General features: G+C 37.3%; 2 long non-coding RNA genes across 2 annotated transcripts; one reads left to right on the forward strand and one right to left on the reverse strand.

Moving 5' to 3' along the window:
* The first annotated feature begins 11,653 nt into the window (after positions 1–11,653).
* Positions 11,654–17,518, forward strand: LOC145996378 (uncharacterized). The gene is made up of 4 exons (XR_014442763.1): positions 11,654–11,915; positions 13,052–13,163; positions 14,194–14,348; positions 16,548–17,518. It is a non-coding gene; the product is annotated as an uncharacterized LOC145996378 (long non-coding RNA).
* Positions 17,519–18,823: 1,305 nt separating this feature from the next.
* LOC145996571 (uncharacterized) lies at positions 18,824–23,762 on the reverse strand. Its single transcript, XR_014442804.1, has 2 exons — positions 23,429–23,762; positions 18,824–21,578 (listed from the first exon to the last, which is right to left on the reverse strand). It is a non-coding gene; the product is annotated as an uncharacterized LOC145996571 (long non-coding RNA).
* Between the last annotated feature and the right edge of the window lie 1,696 nt (positions 23,763–25,458).

Here is a 25,458-nt window from a genome sequence, read left to right on the forward strand (position 1 = left end):
ATTTAAAGTAATAGCAGCACGTTCGGCATCAAATTCCCCATGTATTTAAATGGGAGAAGAATTGCCGATCAAAAGCGTGAGGACGCAACAGCGGTGATGTCACCTACAATAGTTTACTTTGACCAGGCCTATTGAAATCCGGAAAATGAAGTACCCATCCCACGGGTAGAATGTGTAATTGCTCATTAATGGGGGGTTTTGCGTGGTCGATTTTTTTTTAGTTGGGACGGGAATTATTTTAAATCCCGGCATTCGGGACGGGAAATGTACGAAATTTCCCTAAGCTCTGGAAATCTCCAATTCTACATGTCATTTTCACATTAAATGATTGTTTTTACATTTCTGGAATAAAAACTAACAATTTCCGATAAGTTCCAGACACTTGCAATGCAGAAAACGTAGAGAATTAACGACTTTTTAAAATTACCATTCGGTATTTCTCGACTGCTCTGGATCTAGAAAAGTCAGGAAATACATTTCCGGAATTGGGGATCGGCCACCCCTGTTGTGTTCCTAAAGAATTTCGTTCGTCACTTGGTTGCCCTAAGCTTTACATTGGAGCGCAATTGGATGGCTATTCAAAATATATTTATTGTTTTCAGCGAAGGTAAGCGTATCTCGTGTAAATCGGTAATAAAAATGTGATTAGTAAAGCTTTAAGATTATTTAGCAAGTCATAAGCTTCTGAAAATTAAATTCTCCCGAACCTTAGAATTAATATATTAAAGCACAACGGCAGGGTACCTCGAACTGGCTACATATCGTATGATTATGCACAAAGAACACTAAACTTGACTTGGAACGTCCCTAGTTGCTATAGGTCCATAATGCAGAAAAATAGATTCTATGCTATGCTTTATGTTCCTTCTGGTTCCGAGTATGTGTAATTCAATGGAATGGAATGGGAGAAACTGCCAAAATTATACAGAAAAAATACATTAGGCGAGTAAGCACATGGTATTCACTATGCCCTGTCCGATATCTTAATATTAACACATTTTGAATTTGAATTTAAAATTTTGGGTGCGTCAGCACTAAGGCTATTTTACACCCGTCACATTATGCGGGTGTCCAGCCCCTTATCGTTACACAGAACAACTCTAACGTTGCATAAGAAAAATCATATAATATTAAAAATCTTCTGACTTTCGTTAAAAGCTGAGGCTGTAAAGGAGCACTCAGCACAAATAAGGACAAAACACCAGACAACACAAACAAAATTATACTGGCCATGGGGCCAGTCGCCAGAGCCTCGTTAGTCTGCAGTCCAGGGTGTACTAACGTGGAAGTGAGGTTGACTATTGGGTGCACTATGTGGAAGGAACACCCCTTACACCCCAATATTAACATATGTTTCCTTATATTAAGCAGACATTTTTTCCCTCATACTTTCATCCTCCTTTATTTGTTAGTTTCTAGATCATGTAAATAAGAAAGCCCTGGAGATAGCAAGACATGAAACAGACGATAATACATTTTTTGTAATATTTTTTCCCGATAAATGTGCATATATGAAACAGAAAACCAGGGACGTCGTTAGGGGGGGGGGGGGGCACTGTTCCCCCGAAACTTTCACGTGGCCCCGGCAAACTTCTACATTTGATGAAAAATTGATGACAAATCTTGCAAAGAGTTTTTTTAGTAAATTTGCTCTCAGTTTGAAACACTCTTCTTAAATTTGAGTGGCACGAACCCCAAGCAATATATTTCTTTCTCATTTTCCTGCTTCTTGCTTGTTGAACACAGACAGATGTACTGGTAGGAGATGCCGTTAATGATTTTATGGCCCGTTCCTTTCAAGGAAGTCTGAGACCTTTTGAAATCACATCTACTTTTCCTGCACACCACGGGCCTAAGTCATGTCACCCCCCCCCCCCCCATAAACATCTTTCTGCTTCTCCTCTTCATCTAGTGCTGGACTGACACCATGTCCGCCGTGCCAAAACGGCACAAAAAGGTAAATTTAGCAGCAGGAGGCTATAGGACTTTCTAGGCAAATTATTTTATGGTTCAGGAAGGTCATCTCATGCTTTTCTAAGTGCAAGAGACAAGATTCTACTGTTTGTCCCTTCCCTGGCGAGGGGTGAATGACAAAGATTTCTCCAGATGATTCGCACACACACAACCCCTGTGCTTATGACCTTCAGGGGAGAAAAAGGCCATTAATAACTCTTTGTAATGTACCGACTTCACATCGTTCCTTGGCAACTTTCCACCCATTTTCAAGAAACCTCTTCCTCTCTTTGCCCTACTCTCTTGATATGGTAGACAACGCGTTTATTCCGTTCGCGTTTAATCCGTTTCGCGCTTAATCTTTTCGCTCTTATTCCTTCCCTCTTATTTCGTTCGCGCTTAGTCCGTTTCACTCTTAATCCGTTTCGCGGTTGTTCCTTTCGCGCCTATTCTAGTTTTCAATTTTGGTTTCGCGCTTAATCCGTTTCGCGATTGTTCCTTCCTTTTGCGTTTAATCCGGTTTTCAATTTTGGTTTTGCGATAATGCTTTTCGCGGTAGTTCCTTTCGCGCTTATTCCTGTTTATAATTTTATTTTCGCGCTTAATCCGTTTCGTGGTTGTTCCTTTCGCGCTTATTCCGGTGTTGAATTTTGGTTTCGCGATTAATGTGTTTCGCGGTTGTTCCTTTTGCTCTTATTCCATTTCGCGCTTGAACCTTTCGCGCTTATTCCTTCGCGTTTATTCCGTTCGCGCTTATTCCGTTTCGCGGTTAAACTTTTCGCGCTTGTTCCTTCGCGTTTATTCCGTTCTCGCTTGTTCCGCTTCGCACTTATTCCTTTCGCGTTTAATCCTGTGTTACGTTTCGCGGTTGTGCTCTTTCGCGGTTAGTCCGTTTCGCGGTTATTCCACCGCCCGGTTTGAAGTTGAGTTTGGTCGCAGCGGTGGTTTCATGGTTAGCTTCTGGTTAAGAATGGTCCCCTGCTTTCATTAAGAAAATGGAAATACGCAGATCGTCTACTAAGTAACTACCATAATATCAAAACATAGTTGTACGGTATTTTTAGCTGTTGTATTGTTGTTTTTGTATTGAGATTTTGATATCTACATTATCGTATGTTGCGCACACATCTACAAATGCAGCTAATATAATTGTTTTTTTCAACGAGTCGAAAACATACGAGGAAAGAGTGATTAATCCGTCCTGGCATCCTAATCCTTTTCGAAATCATATTTGTCCACAGAATATAAAGGCTTTTATAGTGCGTTATGTAAAATTTCAAATGATATCGAACTAGTAAAGACTTTTATAGATTCTATACGCACGGCAGAGTTTGCACATGGTAACAAATGATATTGATGAGCGTCGCATGAAGATAGTGTGACCAATAACAGTGAAAAGGGATTCGTGTCATTCCTTGCTCTACCTTTTATTTGATATTCCTTCCCTATTTTACCAGTCATATTTTGTTTTAGGTGTTTTAAAATTAATTAATTGTTCCTATCAGCTCCACGTAGTACACCCTGGACTGCACTTTTCAGACTAACGAGGCTCTGGTGACTGGCACTATGGCCAGTATATTTCTATGCGTTGTCCTGTTTTTTGTCCGCTGAGTGCCCCTTTACAGCCTCAGATTTTAATGAAAGTCAGAATATTTTAATATTTTAGTTACGACACGACATTACAGTTATGTTATTTTAGTTATGGTAAGGGCCTGGACCCCGTTTAATGTGACGGGTGCAAAATAGCCTAAGTGGTGATGCACCCAAAATTTTAACTGAAATTCAAAATTCAAATTCTCTTATCAGCCTATTAGATAGCCTGCTATCGTCTCCAAACATCCTACTTTAAACTGTAGGCACAGTTTTAATTAGCCTATCTGTGCACAAAAGTGATTTAAAAGAAAAACTTAGTCTCTAGCTATCCTCTCCATATCAAAAACATTTCATTGTGTTGCTTTCATAATTAGGTGCCATACTATTGAATTCGTTTTTATAAAGCATCTAACTACAGTGCGTTTCTAAAGTCCCCGAACTCTGATTTTAAAAATTCATTGTTGAGCAACAATGCATTTTTTTTAGAAACTGTTGCTTGTGATCGTTTATTTGTGTTGTTGGAACATACAAATCAACACTAGACGACAATGAACAACGATGCATGCGCAGTAGGCAGCAAGAATGAAAGACAGATGTCCAGTTGAAAACGCGCAGGAATTCATCGTCAGCGGACGACCATCAATTTTCACAGAAGACTTTCTTGTGGATGCATGAGTATTTTCTGTAGCTCATATCCGAGTATTCTGACTATTCACGTATCCACACAAACGGAACCGGGCGTCATCACTGAAAAATGTTTTGTTCAGTTTGTTGAGCACATTGTTCCGCGTAAACCTGTTGAACCATTGACAATAATTTCTGCGTTTCTCGAAATCCAACGGGCGTATCTCTTTAACTACTCGAACCTGGTATGCTCGGAACTTCAGACGTTTTGCAGCCCTTGACAAGATGACAAAGATTTTCCTACCTCTTGTGCAAGCCGCCTCAGAGACTTCCTAGGGGAGTTCTGCAATTTTTCACCAACATCCACAAGAAAGTCTTCTGTGAAAATTGATGGTCGTTCGCTCCTTGGTTTATCTGCAACGTTTCCTGTTTCGCGAAACCTTTTTATTAAATCATACACTGTTGATTTTCCAGATGAAGGAGCGTTGGGATATCTCCTATGAAAGATCTCTATACAGCGTTCGTATGATTTAACTTGAAAGTAAGCTTCCAAAACAGCAACCCTCTGCTCCCGTATAAGACTCATGGTGAACTGAATTCGTGCGCGTCTTTAACTGGACATCTGGCTTTCATTATTGCTGCCTACTGCGCATGCATCGTTGTTCATTGTTGTCTATATATATATATATAAAAAGCTCTTTTCAGTTGTTACGGCGTGCGCTCTAGAAGCTGGCAGGGAAGTGGAGAACGGGGAAACGACCTATCCAGCGCAACGAGACAGGCCGGTTAGAGAGAGAGACTGCAGCGTTGCCATGTCAGAGTAGCGGGAAAGGTGAGTTGAAATCGAAAGAACCATGAAATACAGACGTCCCATTGTTCGCGTATGGCCTGAGAATGCGTATTATCCCCATCTTGTGGTCAGTAGAATACCGATAAGTGTATGATATCAAGTGTATACGTTGTAGGAATTCTTTCCAACTGTACCGAATGGTAGCTAGCATTGTCCATTACAATCACTGCGTCTTTGATGTTCCTTTCGTCAAGCGTATCTAAAAACTGCAAAAACCACTGAAAACTAATTTACATTCCTGTAGAAAACCAGTGTGACTGGAACCTACGTGACAAACAATAATGCGCCCACCTTTACCCACGGGCACTTTTAAACCCCCTGTACCCTCTTTATTTTGCCAGATTTTCGTTGGAGCGTAATTCTTATGTAAGTACGTTTCATCTAAATGAAATACCTATATAGGGCAAAGGTTCCTTATCTTTTAGAAGATGCATTTTCCGCAAAAACGTTACTCTGGCTGTAACTATATCGGCTCTCTCCATCAGAAATCGTCTAGAAATATGGTAAATGTTTGGCAGCACAAGTTTGACTGGTTTGGTTGTAGGTTACTTTTTTTAAAAAAAATCACTTTTGGTATTAAGAATTTTACATCAAGAAAGAGAGAAAGTGTACACATTCTAATGTAACAAACGTAACTAGCCTAATCTATTCGAAATACATGGAACACCAGCAGTAAATGATGGGTGCGTTCCGAAAGTCTTAACGAAACGAACGAATCGAACGAAAGTAATTGGCTTCGTGAACCTGGTGACACCAGTTATTTTACAAACTTATGGGACGCTCTAGACGAAAGCGCAGGCACAGCGTTTTGTTTATAGAAATTTTCTGCATGGCATCCGCATGGCGTTCAGCAGAAATAAACTCTGCATCGAAAACTGTTACTCATTTTAATCACATTGTAGGAAGAGTTAAGGTACACTCATCTTGCGCATGTTGCTTCATATCGCTCTCTGTTAAAAATGTAATACATTTTCCGAACTAGTGCAGTTTGAAGCCATCATGCACGCTCTTTGTCTGCGAGAGCAGACGATTCTCACCGAACAAAGCAGCCTCCTGGCCCGTGCGTTTGGTGAATTTCGTTCTTTCACTACACGCACGGAATACGACTTTTGGGACAGAAAAATGAACCTCACGAAACGCACGGAAGCACTTATGGGACAGCCAGTTACCACAATTCGTTTAACGCGTTAAACTTGTGCAACTTTCGGAACGGGCTCAGTAATTCAAGCCTAGGAAAAGGGATTTGCGATCACACGAATATTAATGCAAGCAACTTACTTTAATTAAGAATTCCAAAGCAGAAAGCAGGAGAACACAGTAAACCACATGTTCTACCAGGAGAATATTCTTAGAAGGATTTCGTATCACACAATCCTTATAATCATATACCTTTTCGCTAGACAAGCTAGATATGGTAAAAATCAAGAGAGAAATTGTTTCTCAGGATATGGCGTAAGTTTTAGGAATATCAGCGTGTGTTTCATTCATCGTTTACAACTACAATTTATTTTTAACTGTACCTGCACATGTATTGAGATCAAAATTCGCTGACATATAAGTTGATAATTATATTTTCCCCTTGTACTTGTGGTATATAGAACAGGTTGAGTTAAAATCTTTCTCTCCAAATTTAAATAAAGCAAGTAGGTTACATGAAATCACAATGCTGACTGTGCCACAATGCTGACTGTGCAAGTGTACAAAACGAATCGTTATTCCTCTAAATTTTCGTTTTAGCAACTTGTCTGCAGATTTTCGTTCTATATTTCCAATTACCTTAAAGGCTGGTGACACAAGTATACATATTTATATAACTCGCTAACAACATCGCAATAATCATAAATATTTCTTCCTGTCCTTGACAGATATAATCGACAAAGGGAAAATATAACATCCATTACTCAGTACAAAGGTACAAAATTATCCACAATGTACTTGTAAAATAGGTTATTAAAATTGAACAAAGTGGTAAAATTCCATTGATGTACATTATACTCGTATTTCTTTCACGTTATTATATCGTCAAGATCATAATTATTGTAAACCGAACAGTGATCAGATAGCTACATTTTAAAAATAGCTTCGCTACTCACCCTAAAACGTAGCTTCGCTACAGCTGCAGCTTCATGTGACAAAAAGTAGCTCGCTACGCTACTCCTGTGCGCTACTCGCTACTTTTGCGCTACTTCTGCATAAAAAGGAAACCTTGAAACAACCACATGGATATTCAAAAGAAGCCCCTAGTATGAGAGTTGTATTTACTGGACATTAGATTGTTATTTATTACCATAATTCGCATAATTTGTGAAATGTTTGCTCTAACATTGCAGATAGCTGGGGGATGCTTCTTTGGTATGCTAAATGAGCAACAGGTGGAGCGATGCTTTACGTAAGATAGATTCCCTGAAGACGCAGTGGAAATTTTATCACCTTGTAATCAAAGAGCCCCAGGTTCGAAACTTGGGGGAGGCGCTAGATTAGCTTATGTGTGCATAAAGTGGACTCAAAACAAAAACTATGAAAGACGCCTCCTGCTCCTTCATTTCCCACACTGCTCATAATCATTCATCATTCTTCCTCATTCTCACAATTAGCCAAAAGTGGCAGAAAGCGACTCTAGATAAGAGAATTACAAAATAAACGATTCATCCTCATTGTCATTATTAGCAAAAGTACAGAAAAGCGATGTAAAAGTAGAAGCATTTCGAAACTGTATATTAACTAAAGAAAATTATAGTTTCTACAGAAAAGTCAATACCTCGTACGTGTTCAACTCGGTGTCTCTAATTGGTCAGTTTTTTTCTTTTTAGTGAAGGGAAAGTGTCGATGGTGTGTGAAAGGAAGGGTAGTCAGTGAAGATGAGCCAGATTAGAGCATTATTACATACATCGTTTTCCAAGGTACTATACGATATTAAATTAAAAATTAAACAACTTGGCCATCCCACGCCAGATTTAAACATCAATTCTATTTTTTTTTTTAAGTGGTAAAATTAACAGGTTTCGAAATTTTAATAGAAACTCTGGCCGACCTCCGTGCACAGCATGCTATGACGCCAGGGATCACGGGTTTGAATCTCGGCCTGGGCATTGGTGTTCTTGGTGAGCGTTCACTCATCCTTATATTCGCGATAAGCCAAAGTAGTACAAATGCGTAGTAAAATAAACCAATCTTAGGAACTCGGAATATTTGTCTGCAATTTTCGTAAACTAACTTCCATTAAAATTACCTCTTTCATTAGATTTCTATGACATATACTAGCGAAAATTTTTCGATTTCTTGATCACGTTGGCACTACCCATCATACTAGCTGCCAGCCGCCACTGTATACGAGGTTCATCTTTAACCAAACTAAAATCACTGTGTCTCTCTGAGGACTGAAATTTCTTACTGAAGCTAAAAGCTGAGGGTGTAAAGAGGCACTTACCATAAAGACAAATCACAGGACAATACGTCGCACGAGCCTTAACAGAGGGCTATATGGGCCGTAGCTCTACATGCCCCCCCCCCCAAAAAAAAATTCCCATGACGCAGGCACGCCATGAATCTCCTCTGTGGGCACCCCTGGATGAGTAGACACTCACTAACATCCATGCCCAGGCCGGGATTCAAACCCGGGGCTCCGCATCGTGGGCCGGCACACTTACGAGTACTACGGGCAAATGAGGTTGATTTTGTACTGCTTTATTTAAAAAGGTTACCCTTTACACATCCAATATTTGCTTTTGCAAGTAACTACGTATATGTAACAGAAGCACTTACAGGCTAGAGTGCGATCCAAACTACGTATGACAGATGCCAAATGTAGCAAGAACTCTGTTTGTCTCCATTTTTGAGAATCTTAGTATATCATGATTATATTTTAAACTTATGCAAGAACAGATTATCCGATGTCAGTGACAGAAAAGAGAGATAGTACATCAAAGAAGAAGACGGGAAAGTTTACTAAACGTAGTACTGTATTATATGTGGCTGCAGCAGGGACATCGCGATGGGTGGGCGACCGCCCACCCAAAAATTCCTCTGCCCACCCGATTGCCCACCTGAACAAATTACAGAAGTATTAATAAGTACTTAGAGAAAAACGAGTGTTTCAATAAAATTATATTCTTGTCTCGATTGATTCATTGATAGATTGATTTGATTTATTTTACTTCGCTTTTTGTGGCATTTTTGGCTAATTTGCGAAAATGGGGGTGCGTAATGATATGATGAAATTCAGGGTACCCACAGGCGGGTTTGTGGACGCAAATTTTGGGGGGGATTTTTTAATTTGCTTTTGTTATGATGGAAATTTGACTGAATTAACAATACAGCATTGGACAGAAGTTGAAACTTCGTTAACATGTAAGAATCACTTCGTTTACTGCTAATATCGTGCTAAGGGACGGATAAGTATTATTTGTGGGGGCAGTGTCCAATTCTTATTAACTTTTAAATTCTCAGGCGAATTCTTTTGGGAAGCTGTAGAATTAAATTTTGTGGGGGAACACTATAAAACTCTTGACTATAGTCTTAGATTATCACGGGAATTCAACTGGCGGGGATTGGACATTAATTGGGGGAGGGGACTCTTGAAGAGGAAATATCCAGATATTGGATATCAATAGTAGGTCTTAGAGTGACGCAAAATTTCCATAGCAAGGGGAGATCGAACTTCGAAGTTCGGGGACAATATTTAGCGCTTAGGTATAAAATTCGTTTCATGATCACTATTTAGCTGTCATTTTTCTGTATCATTTGGAAGTCATATGGTTTAAAGTGGGTTTTCCTCTGGATTGTCATAACCATCCGCCTTTGTTCCTTCACTCTAAAACAAACATCCGATACATGAAACTGCATGGAGTAAAATATAGCACCGACTACAAAACAAGACCTCCAAGGGTAACTATTTTTATTTTACGTCGCTTTTCTGCCACTTCAGGCTAAGTAGGATGAGTTATGGTTATATATTGATTGATTGCATTGATGTTTTAAGTCAACGTTATGCACAGTAAGGCTAATCGGGACTGGACCTACAGTTTAAAGTGGGATCCGAACCACTACGTGCCTCCACCGGGTACCGAACCCGGGACCTGATGGTTATATAGACGCAGCATTAGTTACGGGGGCGCCACAAGCGCAGAGGCAAAGTGGGAGTTGAAGGAGCAAAACAGAGAAAAATTTGGAACGTGAAGGTCGCGGCACCTTCTGAAAATATTGAATCTGTATAAAATTAGTATTAAAACTTATTGCCAGTTTCGTAATAAATTCGTTTGCAGTGCTGGTCATAGTGTACAAGAACGGATCGAAAAAAGAGGGAATAGGGTGCTGGAAGTGGTGACTCTCCTAAAAGCTGTAACATTTTCAGGGGGCACATTTTGTAATAATGTTATATACGGAACCGTTATTGGAGGTTTTGATTGTCTTGCATGATATTGTGCTACTTTTACATCTCATTTCTTAATGATAAATACCATTTTCGTTGTTCGCGCCCATGAGCAAATGTAGAAAAAGCTGGAGTATTGATGCCAAATTAAATTAAATTAATATTCTTGGAAGTTTGCAAAGAAATAGATATAAAAATGTTCCTGCTCGCTTCGCTCGGAATTATCCGTGTTCGACGTCTTCATAAGATGATTGTCAAGGATTATGTACTGTAGCTGCATTACGATTTGATTGGATTTGAATTCTGTTACCGTCGCTTTTCTTCCACTTTTGGCTGATCGCGCCAATGGGATCAAGTGATGGATGATATGATGAAATTGATGAAGTAATTCTCACAAAGCCCCCTGGCGTCGTAACGCACTGTGCTAACGACTCCGCCACGGACAATATTCTTGGTATTGATTAATAACATCAGTCTTAAAAATACAATCCTTAGTACTTCAGAAACACTGTTTCTGTATTATGATACGAGGATTGTTTAAATATTGTAATAAATTTTCAGCAGATGATGCCGTTCAGTAGGTGAATAGATCACTTTCTCAACAGCCCAAAAAGTATTTCTTCAACAGGATGGCAAAATTGCACGCATTTTGATTCAAATTTATACCCCATCCAGTCTACTCACAGAACTTGCCGTGTGATTTCTTCCTGCAGGCGCACCATTTCAACGATGTTCATGTTGTAGAAACAGTACTGTATTATCCATTGCCTGTGCCGCAATAATTGTACTAAATATACTTCACAATAACGCATTGTAAATAATCCGATACAACAGAAAAATAAATAATGTATAATGTGCATTTCTAACTTGTCGCAAGAAATGTATTTTGCACGTGAGATACAATCCAGAAAATGTTGACTGTGAAATACTTTAAACGTAGGAGGAGAATTTGTTGCAGGCGGCACCAAATTCTATTTTCACTCTCTACGTGCCACTGGCCCTACAGCTGTGTGCCAGATGTATCTGGAGGAGAAGCAGCGTGATGACGGAAGATAACAACCCGTAACACACGTATCATTACATTTTTAATATTTTCTCTTCTGCTGGTTTTGGTCCACTCCACTGACTTCTTCCTTTTGATGAACGGTACCAGAAGTCTTTCCTTATTCATTGAGATACACAACGTACCCGATACGGCTAACCTAGAGAACCGAAGGCGAAGTCTGCGTGAACCGGGAGCCTATTCTTGAAACTCGTTACGGTGGCTGGCTCTTGGATTGCCGAGCCAAGTCGGTCGCGCGGCGAACGAGATGGTTTGTACTCGATTCTTGAAATCCGTTCGATCCCTGGCTTGAGAGTCGGTTCGTTCGCTAGCACTCGGCAGCAGGTACCCTACCGTATCCACTCGTTCTGTCGAGTCGGTTACCATAATTGTCGACCATCTATGCATATATAAGTTGCTGTTTGTGCTTGAGGCAAGGATAATAGCGGATGAAGTAGAATACGACCATTCCAGTCCATGTTAGGGTGAGTATGTTACGATTTGTATTATTATTATAAGCTTGCATTTTTTAAAAAAGCAGTAATCAGCATCCAGCGACGTAAATATGTTGTGGTTAGTCTTTGCACAATGTTTTTTCGAGGGTGTAGAATAGGGTACCCGACCCAAAAAAAAATATTTAAAAAATACAATAGGTTTTTGTCGTAAAAATATAGAGCATTTTAACGGGTAAGATGGATGGGTGTATGATTGTCACACCATATATATCATAAGTTCGCAATTTATTTTGTCACAATAGATCCAAAAGGTAGAAAAGCGAAAACCAACATGGAAATACTGAAGCACTTTGAAGGTCATAATTGTTATACTATCTGCACATTGCATGTAATGGGTACGTAATAAATAAGGAAAATAGAACTGACCTCAATTATATTTGGTAAAACTTCGATAGCATCTCAACGGATTTCTTCATTTTTACACAAGAAACTACTTACCGAAATTAGTTTCTGTTGCATTTAGAAGTTCTTGTTGGTATTTTCTTTCTCGATAAAAACAGATGTTGTCCGTATATGCTAAATTGAACGAAATGAGTGCTAATATAACCTAACCTAACCTCGTAGGCATACCTCGTCCCCGTGATGGTTCGTGGGGCTACCCGTAGATGGTTTTTGGGGCTAACGTCAATGGTTTAATAATTGCTCTTTACGTCAAAAATTTAACTTTTTTCGTGAAAAAAAAGCAAAATAGCACCTTGAAGAATCTTTCACAGTGCAGAATAGTTAAGTACGAATGTTAAAAATGACGAAATAAACTAGTGAGAGGTGTTGGGATGCTTATATTTAACTAAATAATAAGTACTTCTCGTGTTGATCAGAATTGAAGGATCAATAGAGAAATTCTAAGATAATGGAATGGATGTAAAATGCAAATGTGTACTGGGTACCATTAAGGTAGTAATGTGGGTGTTTATCGTATTATAATTTGACTATATTTCGCTGTAACCATAAATTATATTTCATTGTTTATGATATTGTAAACAAACTGACATGTCCAATATCACTGCATATATATGCATATATTTCATAGATGAAATAAATCTTATATTATCTTAATACGAACATTTTTAGCATGTTAGTGAAATATTTTTGCTTTTTTGCAACAGGCAGCTACCGGTTGGTAGTGGCAAAAGATTGCAGAATTAGTGTTTGTCAGGCAAGGTCAGCAATTGCATCAAGCAAGACTTGCTCTGCAAGCAGGGGCGGAATACAGTGAAGGTGAGTGTCGTTTTAGCACATTTATTTGTGATATATACAAAATTTAAGAAATGTTCTTTTTGCAAAAGAGATGTAGAAAAAAATATTTACCATACGTCAAAATAAATGTAGGCATTGTGTTTTTCATTGGTATTGGTATGTGGTAAAATTTACATGTCCCATTGTAAGAAGTGTTTCACAGGAATACTATTACACAGTTGTGGCTTATGTTGTCTATTTATTCAATTCAGTTATCCTTTATTGAAGAGCAAGGTTAAGAATGCAGCTGTTCTGCACCTAATCGTTGCTATAAGCAATGATCTAATACTTACAATGCCAGAATCCAATGAAATTAATACATAGGCAAAGATATACACATCAGTAATGTAGGTACAAACATAATCTGTATTTGCATTTTTAAAAATGTGTAAGCAAACAAAACACTAGAAATGTGGGTCTCAGTTTACTATCCTTCGGACAGATTTCTTCAGTTCTACAGAAGAAACTACTTACCATAATAAGTTCCTGTAGTATTGTCTAACATCGGGAAGGTGTTTTGTGTGAAATTCAGGTAAGTTTTCCGTATCCTGGAAACTGATTTCTTCAAATTTCAAAGTTTGGGGGCAGGTGACTCCGACCAATTTCTAACATGCCTTTAACAGGGAGTCTATAGAGAAAGCTGGAGCAAAGCAGAGGCGGGGCCGTGCTAGCGGTTGGGGGTGGTAGGTCAATTACCCCAGGGGCGGAACCTGGAATCTGTGGGAAATTTGGACTCAAAAATTTCAAACAAAAATAATTTTTTAGTTTAAATTTCCCATCGATTCTGGGATGGATAGCCCACGGAATGTTCCACGAAGCAGATAGGTAAGTACGAATGTCAAAAATTGTCGAAACTAAGAAGTTATAGGTGTCCAAAGGATAGTAAGCTATTACCGAAATTTGTGCACTCTTGCTGTAGTGAGCCTATGTATGGAAAGTGCTTCTATTGATTTTTTTATTTTAACAAACATAAGGTAAATGTTGGTAATAATGCATATTCTGAGTGTTTCAGGGAAACCAGCATACCACATGGATGAGACTAATCCATATTGGGCTCCCTTTGTTGGTTATAAAAAAAAATTAGCAAGGAACCAGAGGTATGTGAGGCAAATGCCAACAATGGTTCTAAAGTTGCACAGAAGATATTCAAATATCACCAAGAGAAAGGTAAGGAAAATACACCACACTTCTTTCATTTACACATTGACTTGTTGTATAAACTTAATTCACTCACACCAACTTTTGTAACAGATACTCGCATGACCTAACCATGTAAGGTAATATGTAATTTTTCTGTGAAAATTAAGTCTTACAATGAAATCAACATTAAATATTTATTTAATCAAAGTTAGTAATTGTAATAATATTATCTTTCAAATACAGTTTTAGAGACTACTCAGCCTCCTGCTTTTTACTATTATCTTTCATTATGCATCAAAACATAGTCTACGATCCCCATCACATGCTCTGAAACAGCAATGTATTCCCCTGTATCTGACACATGCACCTTTTAACAAAACCTCCCTTGTTGTCATTACTAAAACCCATACCAGCCTCGCCGATGCCATATCGGTAACGTCGTCACCTTGTAATTAAACCATCGCAGGCTTGATACCTGGCGGAGGCACATAAGTGTTTCAGATTCCATTTAAACTGTTGTAGATCCAGTCCCAATTAACCTATCTGTGCATAAAAGTGGGACTTTTAAAAACTGAAAAGAAATAAACTAGAGATAAATTAATGGCAATGCCTGAACTTATTTCAAGCAGTTAAGAACATATTTGACTGGAAGATACCGAGAGTTCCTTTCTTCTATCGCCATGGCTATAAGACTGAACTAATGTTAATACAGGTACATAACAACTTAGTGAATAAACACTGATGAGATTTTGTATCTTCATAACTGATGATTCTGGCAATACTTTCTGCTATTAAAATATGCTTCTAAATATACGTTTCTTGCTGAGTTACTACAATCAGAGATGAAATGCATGACAATCATTTAGAAAGTATTTAGAAAATGGCTCTTCTCTGGAAGAGTTTTGAATATTTAACTTTTCTTGTAGGTCCTCAAATTATGTGCAAACCTAGGATGTTATGTTCACATGAACTTCATGCACATAAACTCCCCTTGTCTTAACAATATCATCCATTTTTTTTTTTTTTTTGTTGCATGAAACTGCAGTTTAAGAACTAATATGCCAATAATAGTTACATATATTATAATGTCAAGTTTCATGTATTTAGAAGACTTCTTGTTCTGTTACATAATGACACACAAAGTCTTTTCACTTGTTATAGAGCTCACACTACAGTGGAGCACAATAAGGATCCATGCAACTTGACGGAAGTGTTTTTAGACACAAAGTGTTTCTATATATACACAATTACTAGTTTCTAAAAATCTATTATAAATGCATAAATGTATGTTCACACCACCAGAAGCATTGTGGGGAAACTGAGTAATAAATGTGACAACATAAGTTGTAATTTTTGTTGGTTTCACCATATTTAAATGTAATTTATTAGATTTAGAATTTCCTTTTCTCTGTGACATATTGAGTGAAATAACATTTTGCTAATGGAACCAGAATGCCTTTTGAATGGACATTATTGCTATAAAACCAGATCAATTTAGACAAATAATGGGTAAAAACTATAATATTCTATGGATCATGACAGTGATCCGCGTCATCAATGATGAGTATATTTTCCATGCAACAACCAGTGTTGAACATGTAATAAGACATACTTTTACATTGCCATGTTGGAATTTCACATGCTGCTTTCATTGACCTGTATATATATATATATATATATATATATATATATATATATATATATATATATATATATATATATATATATATATTTAAAATAAATCTGTGTAAACAAATATGAAAAATCCAAAGATAAGTGGGAAAGTTAAAATTTTTTCGCACTTATGTGTGCACTATCTATTTTTATCATCACTGGTCCAGCATCAGTAGCATCAAATATGGGCATATTATCACATTGGTCCATCAGAACCATATACTTTGTTCATTATTGGGAAAAGAGAGACGCGGTAGTAGGTAAATATAGAGAAACTAGTACTCACTTTATCAGCAAAACTTTTTTCTTCTCTGTTCTATTAATTTCAGTGGCCACTGCCACCATCCTCATTGGAAGCATGTCAAGCAACAGTACAAGTTCCAATGAGGATGGTGGTAGTGGCCACTGATATTAATAGAACAAAGAAGGGAAAAAAAACATTTCGTGGATAAAGTGTGTACTAATTTTTATGTATTTATCATACATTTTATTTTATTATTTTGCATTTTCTCTTCGTGATACGTGTACTATTTATGCTCTTCTTTTCTTTAGGAAATGAACACACTGCATGGCAGACACCCATGACAATGGAATACAGTGTATATTGAACATGTGATTTAAGATCACAGGAACTTGCAAAGGAGTTCAAGTGTCAAAGGCAAAGTTTACTGAAGACTTTAATGAGAGTGAAGAAAGGGTGCAGTTTTACAATGGTCCCAGCAAGTTAACCATTTTAATGGCTGTTTTCAATGTGTTAGATGCACATAGGAGTTGTTCCCTGAATAATGAACTTTCAAAATTTGAGGAGATGGTGTTTCTACAAAAAAAAAATAAAAAAAAAAAAAAAATGAACTTTCCACTGCAGGATCTGGCATATTGATATGTGTGAAAAGTGACTGCATCCTGAATAGTAGACAAGTGGTCAAATATCATACATGTATGATTTTAAATCGCATACCATGGGCAGAAAGAACATTGTTACATGAAACAATACCTTTTCAGGGCAAATTGTGGTGCGAGAGTTTCTGTAATTATAGATTGCTTCAAATTATTTATTAACAGGCCACCATGCTTGATTATAAGAGCAATGACCTGGTCTTATTGTAAACAAAATACAGTTAAGTATTTGATCTGTATATACCCTCAAGGTGTGTGTAATAACTTTCATTACAGAACACAGTGGCAAAATCTACCAGTTGACCTTATACTTGCAGATAAGAGTTCCAACATTTTTCAGTGTTGGGCTGTGTTGTGCCGAGCTTCAAATACAATTATCAAGAGGTAAAAAATAAGTAACAGGTACCGAGATGCAATGCACTTGGAAACTGGCGAATCTCGGAAAACATGACAAATTAGTGATAGAATATGTTTGCTCACAGAAAATATAGTATTCTGATCTCAACAATACATGTGCATACTTGGCAGTGCTATACCAAGTGATATAACACAAACAAAATTGTTAAGTGTTTTATGCTCGAACAAATTTTTGTTTGTACAATTTTGTGGATACGAATAAAGTGCTTTTATACAAAAGCAGGATGTATTAATTTATATAGGTTCACACAAATAATATGTCGGAATTTTGCAGTAAATTACAGACTATTTGTAGAGATGTTGGATTGGTAAAAATATCTAATTTTACCAATAAATGCCTATATTAGCAGATACCAAGAGCTTTGATTGAATTGTTTTGAGTCCACTTTATGCACAGAAAGGCTAATCTGGACTGGACCTACGGTTTAAAGTGGGATCCGAACCAGTGTGTGCCTCCACCGGGTATGTAATTTTTCATATTTTGGAATATCAGAGGTTTTTGGAATGGAGAGCAAAATTTGAAAAAAATTGCCTTTTGTGCTTCCAAAGGTCCAGCCGAGCCTTAAAACTGAAGGGTGGCTGTTTATACAAGGCCAACTTCTAGCCAAGTTAGGATGAAATTTCATTTAGGATAAAGTATGGTTCACCAGGTATTTCAAGGCTCATTTAAGATAAAACTGTTAGCACCCTTAGTTGTAAGGTACATTTTCCCCTTTTTAACCAGATATCTTTCAGAAAACGTATCCACAAATGCCACACATCTCATGCCAGCATCTAAGCAGATATTTCATCCGCTCCCATAGGATGTCAGCCAGAGCGTTGCAGAAAGATTTGAAGTATTCTTTCTTGTGAATTGTATGTTTAAGATAAAAATTTAAAACACTTCCAAGCACAAATAGAAATATTTCTTATTTCTTATAATTGAAAGCAGTAGTCCAGATAATTTGTATTTGACTGATTTAAGATCCAACATGAATGAAGGTATGGAGGTGAATTGGCTGTAGATAAACATTGTCAATATAAATTAATGAGAAATGTACCCACTGTAACCCCATCAAGAGCTAATGTTTATCTTTAATCAACAGATTTTGATGTCTTTATGTAATATAAAATTGGTTCTTGCATGCATAAAACACACGATATTTGAACTAAAATTATGGCCCACATGAGTAGAAACCTGCCATCTCTGAATACTTTTGCTGCTTTTTATTGCAAAAACCTTTTGTGTGCACACTAAAATAACAGAAGAATGTGTTGAAACTTTCTATAAGCTCCAAAGCTAAGACTCCTACTGTAGTTGTTGTTGAATACCCTGTTTGGTGCTACGTTCAGTGGTTCGAAGCCTTCGGGCTGTTCACCTTCATAAATAACATGCTAACATAATAAATGTACTTTACTTCACAGTAACATTTACATGAGCTAAAAAACAAAATATTTCACTTTCTCGAGGAGGTACAGAGGGTCAAGGGTACCAAACGTACTTCAAATGAATCGTTGAATAACTGCAAACATAATTTCTACTTCAGTAAACACTTTTATTATATATAATAAAGCAAATAAAAAAAACTTTTTTTTAAAAAAAAAATACATGTTTTAATTATACACGTCTCTACACTTTCATTATTAGTTTTGTGGAGAGAGTTTCAGTGAATGTGATGGGCATGTAAAAAGTATTATACAGCAATAGCACTGTTGAAAAATTGATTGTATGGTTGAAGCAAAAAAAAAAAAAAAAAACTAAATTTTAAGGCCAGGCGTTGTAAACTTAAAAATTTAACCAATTTATTTTTAAAATATCAGAACACTAACATTAATTATCATCAGCTGAAGTGAACATGTTAATACCTCCGGACAACTCATATTATAAGCATTAGTAGTTGTACAAACATTCTTGTGATAAACAAAGAATGAATCCCCCAGAATCACAGATGAACATTTTCTCCTCTATTCACAAAATTAAGTTAACATTTATTTGCGTTTGCACCTAAAGTAATTGGGGTGGTCTATTTTTAACATAATGATCCCCTTATATTTCATCAACCAAGATAGTTAGGCAGATTAGGTTTGGTTCTCCTACCATTAAAAACAAAGTTCCTAAAAGCATTCTACTAAGGGTCCGATTTACTTCTACATTCATTCCCACGCTTCTCGATATTTACTGTCGACGGAGAATATCTTGTCCATGGGAAGTGCGTATGCTTGTGTAAGGTAATTTTTAAGTTTGTTTTTTTTTGGTAAAATTTTCGTTTCCGCAAAACGTATTTCTTCAATTTTACAGGAGAAAGTACTTACCGAACCGAGTTTATTTATACTTTAGGAAGGTCTTGGAAGTGTGTTTTCCCCCTCGCTTAAACTTTTTGGCCGGTAAATCATGTAATTTTCGACATTAATTTCACTCCGATGCACGAAAGCTATTCCCTTGATGTCTGTCTTACTACGTGAACCAAATTTTTGCATGCGTTTCATGACGTAACAACCGGTCAGTGTTTCCAAATATGCAGTTTTGTAACTGTGTAACAGTTGTAGAATGTAAATAAACGTGCGTTACTGTTCAACATTTCTGATTACGAACTTGCGACATGACGTGCACAGGATGCGTGGTGAAATTGCACGGTGCTGAAGATCCAGTAGAATTTGAAATTCACCATGGAATTGTGAAGGAATTGGAATGTCCCAAAAACTAAATTATCTTCAATTTTTCTAATTTTAAAAAAAACAATTTTAATATTTGCCTAACCTAACAGAACCTAAACTTGCCATGCATGGTTCGTGGGGCTATTCATGAATGGTTCGTGGGGTTTTCGAATCCGAAAAAAAATATTTTTCTAATTTTAAAAAACAATTTTAACTATGTTTGTCTAACCTAACAGAACCTAACCTAACCTTGCCCTGTATGTATCAATTGTTTGTGGGGCTATCCGTGCATGGTTTAGGTGTAACGCAAGCGAAAGCGAACAAAAAAAAAAATACTCGATATGTCTAAAATTAAGATTATTTGCATGGAAAAAACGAAATGCCACCTTCAAGAATCCTTAGGAATGCAGAATACGTAAGTATAAATGTGAAAAATAAGGGAATCAGAGATGTTTGGTGGTTACTGAAATTTTAGTTTTTTTGTTTGTTTTTTCAACATACATGACCTTTTTTAGAGTTCAAACAGTGCTCATTACTTTAAGGAAGGTTCAAATTTCGTGTGACAAAGATTTCCAAAATTCTACGATAATTAGTCTTTGTGCTAGGAGAAATCATAAAATAATCAGAACCGTTACCCATTCCACATTTCAACATCCCCCAGAATCACAGATGAACATTTTCTCCTCTATTCACAAAATTAAATTAACATTTATTTGCGTTTGCACCTAAAAGTAATTGGGGTGGTCTATTTTTAACATAATGATCCCCTTATATTTCATCAACCAAGATAATTTCACACAGGAAATCTCATTCACAGTCAAGTTTCTCAAACTGCATGGGCACTTTTTGTCTTATACTCCTTTCCCACAGCAAGTAGAATTCACCATTCCATCTGGTATTGCACCTATTCAAGGGTAAAGGGTAATTTTTTTTAGGAATAACCCACATATGGAAAATAGTGGTAAGACCTGTGTGTGTGTTCATATAATTTTCTCACTGTACTCTCATGGGTTATACCTTAGAAGTTTTGGGGAAAAATAAGAACTTGGTATGGGCAGCTTAAAAAAAAAAGTGACACAGATGGTGAAACTACCATTTGTAATAATGGTCTTCATGTTTGATGTCCCTGATTTGTACTAAAATCACTTCAATTTTCTGCTTGACCACCAAATATAACTGCACATTCATTTTCCAACTGTTATCACAAATACGGGTAGCTTGAGTGAAGCCTGGCATATTAAAGCACTTTTGATTACTACATGTTGGCCAGGAAATACTGACAATACACCAGGTGTCTTACTTCAATTACATAAATTTTGAAGTTGTACATCGAACCCTTCTTTTCTAGATTTCGGAATGCTTTCATCGGTGATTTCGGCTTCACTTGCCATGTCCGGCCTTCTTTTCTTCTGCACGGAAAGAGCAAAGTCCATGCTACTTATTGGAATATGAGGAGCTCACAATGCATTTTCTTCTTGAATGCATGATAAATTATCCATTTAGTGTACACCCAGTTCAAGCATGAAGACAATAGCAGCAAGATGAGACAGACCTCTCCAATACCAGCCATAGACAAACAAGGGCCACATGTTACTTCCCCATCCTCTTTCAATTGGGGTTCTAGGAATGTTTAACCTGAAAGTAGAAGAAAAGAATTAGAATGAAAAATGCATACATAACTATAAAGGTAAAAAAAAAGGTAAAGTGCTCCCCTGTGCATAGCACCATGCCATGAAGGCGTATAGGGGGTGTGGCATACATAACTATCTGAAGTAATATCACAACTAGCCAACATAGTAATGGTTCAGATTGTGTAATGAAATTTGCGAGTTGTACAAGAGGATAAAGAATACATTTAGAATACTGGAAGTAAGTTTTGAGAAATTAATTTGTGCATTTTAAATATGAAGAATGTGAAGGCTACACTGCCTGTAAGTCACTGATGAATGAAAAATGTTCTATATTTGTGTAGCATAATTCATCAAATTCAATCAAAATCCTCACATCTTTGTTATCAAATTTAGACTAAAGATGCAGAAAAGTGGCTTAAAATAGGGAAAAAGGCAAAATATACACACACAAGCACCAACTGTATTTTTTCGTGTTGACTTTCTGCTTGGGATATTTTGGGGAGCGAATTTACAATATAGAGAAAGTCTCCAATTTTGTTAATTTTCGGTATACTAACTAATTTTGACCTCCTAACCACGAATCTGTTGACAAAAAACGGGGGTCACGTCTGAAAATTTGAAAAAAAAGCTGATTGATTTTCTTTATATATATAGGTGTATATGCGTGGTTTTACGAACAAAAATGTAATCTCCTGTCATTGCGTCCAACCACGCCGTTGTTTTACAAGAAAATGATTTATGATGTTCAATTCTAGTACGATCCCTATTCTTTCGATGAATTTAGGGGTGAAATGAGTGCTAATGGAACCTAACCTAACAGGCCCAACCTAACCTCGTGTGAATGGTTTTTGGGGCTAACGTCAATGGTTTGTGGGGCTAGCCGTGGATGATTTTTGGGGCTAACGTCAATGGTTTTTTGCGCTAACAAACAATTTTTCATCAAAATGTACAATTTCCAGACGTGACCCCCGGTTTTTTACAACAGATTCGTCATTAAGAGGCCAAAATTAGTTAGTATACCGAAAATTAACGAAATTGGAGACTTTCTCTATATTGTAAATTCTTACCTATTTTGGTACCGAGAATACCTTTTCCTATGGGTATGGGTACGACTGATGATGACCGGACCCCTCTCAGATTTTCTTCATATTTGGCATACTTACTAATTGAGGCCTGCTAATGACGAATCTGAAGTTAAAATTTGTCGGAACCATTGACGTGTGGTTAGGTTAGTTTCGGTTAGGTTAGACAAACTTAGTTAAAATTTGGTGTCGTGGTAGTATCAGTTCTAGAAATTGCAAAATAATTGTGAACCATTCATGCAGCCCCACGAACCATTGACGTGTGGTTAGGTTAGGCAAACAGATAAAATTTGGTGTCGTGGTAGATCAGGAAACAAAAAAAAATCGTGAAAATAGATGGTTTCCATTCAGAAAACTAACGCCTTATTTTGCAATTTCTAGACGTTTCCGACAACTTTCAACTTCAGATTCGTGATTAGGCGGCCTCAATTAGTGAGTATACCAAATATGAAGAAAATCGGAGAGGGGTCCCTTCATCTTCAGTCGTTCCTTGGCATATATGAGGTTTGTCCTGGAGCATAATAGCGGTTCTAAATGAACCGCTTTGACAACACAACATCCAGTCCTGATTAACGTCTGTGTACCAATTTAGGTTGTGCGTCTTTAACACTAGTCCAAATGTTTGCAAAAATTTACATTACACTAGATTAGATGGAAGACATCCTTGCTTATGATTATGAACGGTGCACAAGGCTTTAATAAACTCATAACTGTGATTTGAATTCAACAAATAAAATAAGTATTTTATATAAAGAATAGAATGGACACTTGCCTTAATGCAGCAACAAAATTTCAATTTTTCTTCATAGCTTTTTCTGTCAACTGCGTGCGGAAAGAGTTTCAACATGTTGAAAGTGCCGGTATTTCTACATGGCACGGCACTGTCATTAATTGCATGTAACGTTACGTATATTTTACACGTAACACATCCGTGTGTTAAGAACATACATTCAATGGGTATTTCAATACAGACAAAATAAAATTGGCTGCGAGTGCGATCGACTGTACGATTACCGAGAATCGAAATCGCAAAAGTCGCAACGCCATTGGCTAATGGTAGGGTAGCCTCTCTTGCCAGCCAACATTTCAGCCGTATGCAACTCGAGACCCCGAATCCGTGAGCTGCTCAGCTCGTTCCGTTTCAAGAATTCGACTTTCGGCTGGCAACCGAGTTGGTTACCGAAGGAGACGACTCACTTGTGAGCTAGGTGTTGAGTGTCAAGAATAAGCTCCAGGCTTTGTTCGGGTCGGACGTTGACTTCTGATTGTGGTCGGTGTTTAGCTTCTGTTTTGTTTGTTTTTTGGCTGTTTTTCGCGAAATACAACAGCTATGGTCCGTACGAGCAATCTACGCGTTTGTCTGATGTGCGGGCGAAATCAGCGAGATCTGAAGGTTTCGCTTTTCAGAATTCCCAAGGATCCAGACAGGTATGTAGAATAAAACTTACCGCACGTTAAATTAATGTAGTTAGAATATTCTTAGTTTGTCAATAAATAACATGGTAAATATGCGATATCGCCCGGACGGATTTCTTCAAATTTACAGGAGAAAGTACTTACTGAAATGAGTTTCTTTAGTATTCTGGACGTTCTTGGAGGTATTTTCTTTCACGGAAAGTAAAAACTTCGTTTTTGAATGTTGCCGAACAAGAATTAATCGCTTTTTACGTAAGAAATTGGTATTGCCTGCCACATTATGCCGTTGTTTCAATTGTGTGCGTGCAGATGGCGAGAGCGTTGAAAGTCACACGATCTCTGCAGTGTTTCCAAACGTGTCTTTTTCTTACGAGAATTTTTTTTTTAACTATGCTTACCTAACCCTGCCGGAAATGGTCCGTGGGGCTATCCGTCAATGGTTTGTGGGGCTATCGTGAATGGTTTTTTGGGGCTATCCGTCAATGGTTTGTGATGACATAATAAACACGAAAGTAGGTATTTTTCGGTGCAGAAGGTTGAAACACTGCATACCCACTCCAAATCGACAAAACACAAGCACGACGTGTGATGATCCGTGATGAGTGCACGCCATATTGTTTATTACAGAAGCGGAACAAGTAAGACAAATAATCAATCGTAATATGAGAAGTTGACACTATTTTATGGAAAAAGGCATAACTTCACCTTAAAGAATGTCCCGCAAGGCAAAATAGGTAAGTACCAGTGGTAAAATTGAGGAAATAAATGAATGAAAGGTGTCCGGGTGTTATCGCATATTTATCAATAACATTATTGACAAAGGCAAATGCAATTACATATGAGTATGTGTGTAATAGATTGTAAACATTCTAAACTATAGCATGCATTCTACTTTGGTCCACCGTCAGTTTTCACGTGATTCCGCACTTTCCTGAAGCTTAATTGGAGTCGCGTAATCGAGAGTCTACCGTTGAAGTACTTTCATATATTTTTTTTTTTACTACTTCACTACTATAGACCTCAGAAAATTAAATTATATGTACAAATTTATAGTTCTCAAATGCTACGTGCAAAATGAGTCGATAAATTTATATTTTTTAAAGACAATTTTTGTGACGTTTTACTCGATCATGAAGTCACCCTTCATTGTACCGTTGGAGAAGCCACCAAAAGTTTTTCTGCCAGACCCACCTGCATAGCGTACAACTTCCAAGCTGATTATTTTTCTGCTATTTCATATGACCCTGGAGAGAGAAAAATCCGACTTAAATGAAATTATTTTCTTGTTTTCATAGTTGGTTCATACCTTAAGCACTGAGAATTGTTAAATTTTCAAGCAAATTGACCTGTCTTGTTCTTTTTTGTAAGAAATTAATATAGGTTGAT

Source organism: Lepisma saccharinum, chromosome 12, assembly GCF_977018435.1.
Source record: "Lepisma saccharinum chromosome 12, izLepSacc3.1, whole genome shotgun sequence".
Lineage (NCBI taxonomy): Eukaryota > Metazoa > Arthropoda > Insecta > Zygentoma > Lepismatidae > Lepisma > Lepisma saccharinum.